At 45.0% G+C, this 5874-nt stretch overlaps 1 protein-coding gene across 1 annotated transcript in view; it reads left to right on the top strand.

Moving 5' to 3' along the window:
- The window catches only part of PRR5 (proline rich 5 (renal)), a 67188-nt gene that overhangs the window by 8377 nt on the left and 52937 nt on the right, over positions 1-5874 (top strand). The window lies entirely within an intron of this gene.

Here is a 5874-nt window from a genome sequence, read left to right as displayed (position 1 = left end):
GCCCTGTTGAGAAGGCCTCCTAGGCACATTCATGCTGCTCTGCCTTCACGCCGAGCACAACTGGGAAGGGAAGGTCCAGGAACTTGGCTCTGATCCTCCTCAGATTGCAGTGATTATGGGTGTCCGCGTTTGGTGCAAGCCAGCGTATCTCCAAGGCAGGCAGTGAAACTGCAGCAGCCGTGGCTGCCAGCGAGTTGGGTCTGGAGCTCTGTAGGATGGACTGTGCTGGCAGGTGTCACTGCAGAAATGGTGAGCAGGATATAGCATCCCTTTCTAGCGGTTGTCTAAATACTCTTCTTAGGTAGGCATAGAATCATACCATGTCAGGGGTTAGAAGGGACCTCGAAAGATCATCTAGTCCAAACCCCCTGATCACCTAGGGCTAAAAGGAACACATCCAGGCGGGTTTTGAAAGTCTCCAGAGAAGGAGACTCCACAGCCTCCCTGTGCAGCCTGTGCCAGGGCTCTGTCACCCTCACAGTAAAGAAGTTTCTCCTCATGTTGAGGTGGAACTTCCTATGTTCTAACTTAAACCCATTATTTCTTGTTCTATTACTGGGCACCACTGAGAAGAGATTGTCCCCTTCCTCTTGAGACCCACCCCTCAGATATTTGTATATGTTAATAAGGTCCCCTTTCAAGGCTAGATGTCACCTTCTGTTTGCTTAGGGAGGAAGTACTGCCTTGAGCCTTTCTTCTCTTTCACAACATAAAAGACAAGGAAGTCCCACATGCGAGTCCAACATGCAATCGAAGGATGTCACCTTCTGTTTGCTTAGGGAGGAAGTACTGCCTTGAGCCTTTCTTCTCTTTCACAACATAAAAGACAAGGAAGTCCCACATGCGAGTCCAACATGCAATCGAAGGAGAAGAAAGCCCTGTCTAACAGGAGGCAACTGTGGTCACGCGGGTGTGATCGGTCACAGGATGCAGGAATACACAGGAGGTGTTTCACAGGTTGGGGAGATAGCTCAGTAGTGCCTGATCCCGTCCTGTAAATAAGTGCTTGACTGTGGAAAGGGCAGAAACAGAGCAAAAGACCAGTAAAACCAAGGCTGTCCTGTGACCAGTCTCAGTAAATGACAGACAGAAACTGTCCTTGAGAGTGCCTTTATCTCCAGAGGTTGCAGAGAGTCAGTGAGGTGGAGGGGGAAGGGTGTAAATAGTGCTTGTTTAGTTTCATACTTCCTTTATTCTCTTTATTCTTTGTTTTCTGATGATAAAGGAACTTTTTGTGGATACTATAAGGATATTCATGAGGCACAAGCGTTGCAACTTGATTTCCCCCTCCACTCTTACTTTTTTTCCTGATAGTCACACCTTCTTCTTCCTTTCTGCCTTGCCCTTCCTCTGCTGGCACAGCAGAACGTGCTGTGCCTTTAAGAAGTGTGGTTTTTCAGAAGACTAATTCCTGAGCTTTGGCATGTGTTGAGGCATGCCCTAAGTTTTGTGGTGTGGTTTATGAAAAACTAAAGTGCGTTTGTCTAGGGAGGTTTTTAACTCCTTTCTGCCATAGATACGCTTTACCTCTTTTGTTTTTCACTTCCAGAGCACACGCCATCCAACATTTCCATAGGGATTTCTGGTCTCTCCTCCGAAAGAGGAGGGGAGATAAAATGTAGTAGTGGGCTTTGCTCTTTTTCAATTAAAATTTGAATTTATTGAGTTGGTTTTTACGTGGCAAAACTTTATGAGTAAAGCTGAGATGGCAAATTCTCTTGCTGATTGTATCCTCCAACTGGCACTAATATCGCGGCAGTGTTAATCTGTCATTGCAGTAGCAGAATGGTGTAGCCGAAGACACATTGACCTGTAGCAGTCACAGCATTGGCAACTTCATTATGAATTTCATGTATTGTTAATTTCTTAATATTTCTACTCATGAACATTACTTTTTGCTTCCTTTTCCCTCTCATCACAGTCAAAAAGAAACTTGTAGGAAGACAGCATGATTTTACTGTAAAAATCAACATAGCATTCGGTGAATAAAACATAGAGGGTTTTTGTTGGTGATAGGGTTGGTGGGGTTTTTTTGTTTGTTATTTTTGGTGAATTTCATTCTTTTGAAACACAGTGTATGCTTGGGGAGGTCTGCCTGGATTTTTTTTTTAATGTTTGCTTGGGTTAGCAGTCTTTAAACCACAGCTCCCAGCAAGAATGCTGCAGGTGTTACAGGCATATCAGGAGATAACTGCAGAGTTACCCATAGTGATTATTTTAAAAGCTGCGTTCGCTATGAGGTCCTGGATCTGTATGCTTATGTTGTCTTGTAATGACAGCATAAATCCGCTTGGGCTGCCAGCCTATACTCACGTACCTGTATGTTGTTTTAGGCCTCATTATAGCAAGCAAGTCCAGGTGAGCAGAATTCCCCTACGTCTCCAGCACCGTGGCAGCTCTGGGACTTGCCATGCAGTCACTTGCAGGATGTGGGCCCCACACATGAAAGCAAGGTTTCTAGTAGAGACAGGCCTGTTTTTATGAGGAGGGATGTTGGAGGGGAAGGGAGGGAGCAGGAGCTAGGGCTAGATCTGCCTTCCACACTGAGGTGGTTGTGTGGCTTTGATTAAATCACTTAACCTTTGAGCTGCAGGTTTCATGTGAGTGGAATAGTGGTATTAGCACCGTGTAAGGCATGCTGGGATTAAATGAATTAACGTAACAGTACTTCGCAGTCTCAGCTCAGTAAATATGCTGAGTACAGTTATTCTATTTAAGAAGCTTGTAGTGCTTGTTATTGAGCCTACGGGAGGGCCCCTGCCAATCCCCCATCCTCCCCTCCCTCCCAATTAGTCTGGTCAGTGCTCTTATCCCTCTCCATGACCAATAGCGAGGAATTTCTGCCGCTTAGCCTCTCGATCCTGAAGCAGTGCTGTATTGCGACAACTCTTTCCACAAGTGGCTACAGAGGAAGGGATGCACCACATGCCCTGCTGAGGAGCTCTGTCTTCTGCATCACCCTCCAGCTGCCCAGCCCCAGAAGTCCCTGGCTATCCAAACCCTGCGGCATCCCCTCGGTAGTGTACTGGAACGGAAGGTCCAGTGATCTCTTGACATCTCCGGCACTTGCTCGTGGGGTTGCCTGAGCAAGTCACATCACCTTTCTCTTCCTAAGTCTTAACGCTGAAGTACGGATCGTGTCTTTTACCTTGATAACAAGAGCTCCTCAGGCTGAATTAATGAATGCCGTGAAGTCAAGGATGTCCATGGATGCCCAGCACAATGTAAATGTGAAGTATTACTCTGTGATTATGGGTGGAGGTAACTCTTGTTGAAAATGATTCATTTTATCATAAATCAACATTTGATCAGGTGGAATTGTAGGAAGGAGGAAGTTTAGAGAAAGCCTATGCTTTGTTACCTCAATCCTAAATATTTCAGGAAACTCGAAAGCTACCTCTGCTGTGTGTTTTGTGCATGTGCCGACTCTGAATCTAGCTCTGGCTACTGAAATTGATGGAGTGGCATAAAAATAGTCTGGCTTGTATAGGTGTAATATTTCAGCATACAGCCAGAAGGAGGTCCTTTTTTTTTCTTCTCTTGGGGTTCGGCATTTCATGAGGAAGCAAAGTACTCCTTTTTGCAGGGTTGTCTGGCATATCCGAGGTTGACACAGCAGCTCCTTGGGTTCACTCACTTAGCTAGTGGAGGATTTTAGGAAAAAAAAGCAGATGAAATGCTATTATGTAGCTGCTGACACACAGGCATAATGAGGGAACAGTTTCTAGAGTCTCTGGTGCTGCTCAGGGATCAAAGAGTTAAAAATTCCAAGGGTTTAATCCAGTATAATAACATTTTTTTCAAGGCCTATCAAATTCACAGCAAGTGCAAAGCAGAAGAGCAACTGAGCTAGGTGAAAAATCGGATGGAATTATACTGCCACAGGTTTATCTAACTAGTTGTTTCACTTGAGAGGGTAGACACACATTTATCTGAGCCCTCAGCAAAAGCTCAGACTAAGTTGTGCTCCCCTGTTCTCCTGTATTAACCACAGAACTGGAATGCCCTTCATCCGATTTGAACAAAGCAGTGTTCTGCCGTATCTATTTTTGGTCACTGATTTGTATTCTGTAGAAACCATCTCATTCCTTAGAATACAGCAATATATTGTTGTGTTTGTTTTCCTTTTGCTGCTGTGTACATAGTGGATTGTTGTTTGTTTGTTTGAAAGCTTTAAACATCTGGAAGAGACCGGAGATAGCGATGTCTTTGTACATAGGTTAGATGTGGAGCTGCAGGTCCCTTTGAAACATTATATTCCATCTACTGGGATGCTTATTTGTATACCTTGGAGGTGTGGGTGTGGGAGAGACAATCCTAATCTAAGCATTTGGATAAAACTACCACTGCTAAAACTAGCACAAGGTAAAAATGGATTAATTTCCCTAGGTAGTTCTGCAACTGCTTCTCATAGGGGTAATACCAAATATAAAATTTGGAAGTAAATATTTATATGCAACAAGCTTAGCTGAGTTTGGGCGAGTAGCGAGAGGAATCAGACTTTACTAAAATATATCAGTAAATGATGCACATAGGGCAGCTCTTGCTGTGAGAAGTTCAGTTCTCCTATAGTGTAAGCTTTGCCATACTTTTTGGACAGAAACAAATCCAATTATAGCCTGAATCAAGACAAAATATTATCATGGATTAAGAGCAAGTAGAGAGTATGGGGGAAAAGAGAAAGGCTAAGTTCTATATTGCAGCCCCCTTACAGGAGGTTACTCGTGGCGTTTATGAGACTATTTGTAGTTGAATGCCTTAGCAACAGCAGAGCAGTTCTCTACGCTCTGGCTCAGTTCTATTGCAAACAATTTATTTTCTGAGAAAGCGAATTGCTATTTTGTTACATTACTTCCCAGCAGATGAGCCAGGCACTCCTGAATTTAAAACAGAACTGCAACTGAGTGACAGCAAGCTGAGCATGGGCTGGAGTCTTGTAGCAGCATATCCTTCAGCTCCATCACTGCAGTCAGAGAGAGAAAGAAGATTTTTCCTTTGAAGATAAGACACCTGGGGCTTTTTTAGAAACTAAGTATGCCCTGAGTTGTGCAGCTGTTATCTCAATTTAAAAAAAAAAAAAAATAGGCAGTGAAAGACAAAGCACGAGACTCTTCTGTGCACTGCCAAAAATTCCTCAAAACGCTAAACCCCAGAGCAGCACTTTCCATTCTGCAGTTGTGTTGCTTGCGAGCACTTTCCGTCTTGTGGCTTACGTGACCCTTTCAGCCGAAGCAGCGGCCTCCCAGGGTGGGCTATGTGTGCACGGGAGAGAGGGCGTGCGGGAGTGTGTGTATACGTATGAGCGAGGCAGTGAGAGCCCGTGTGTGTGGTGTCGTAACGTGGCAGGGCACAGGCAGTTACGAAACTTTCCAATAAAGTCTCAGTGTGGCAGTATTGGTTGCTTGGGTTCGTTGCGTTTGTGGTGTGTTGGGGTTTTTTTTTGGGTTTTTTTTTCCCCTCCTACCCGTTGCCCTCCAGTTTCATTTCCATTTATGAGTGTAGAGAATGAGGGAGAAGTTGAGAAATGCTAGCAGACCCCCCCAAGCTGCCGGAGGAGCCGAGCAGTTCCCACGACAGGTGGAGCACGCCGCGGCGGCGCTGAACGAGATTCCCGGGTCCTGGTTCCCCGGGGGATGGGGGGAGGGGAAGCCCTCACACTCGGGGCAGCTGTGGTTGTGAGGGGCCCCTTCAAAGTGCTGCTGCAGCAGCAGCTGAGAAGTTCGACTTTTATTTTTCTGAAGGGACTGGAGAAATTATTAACCACAGTTGATGACGTCAGAGTTGATCTGATTAAAGGTTTGTTTTCTTGCTGGCAGAGGTGTGCTCCGTAGAGACTGGTTCTCTCTTCTTTTTTTTTTAAGTTTCTTTTTTGAA

This window comes from Apaloderma vittatum, unplaced genomic scaffold, assembly GCF_000703405.1.
Source record: "Apaloderma vittatum isolate BGI_N311 unplaced genomic scaffold, ASM70340v1 scaffold16985, whole genome shotgun sequence".
NCBI lineage: Eukaryota > Metazoa > Chordata > Aves > Trogoniformes > Trogonidae > Apaloderma > Apaloderma vittatum.
The sequence above is the reverse complement of the archived record's forward strand: the minus strand, read 5'-3'. Positions and strand labels throughout refer to the sequence as shown.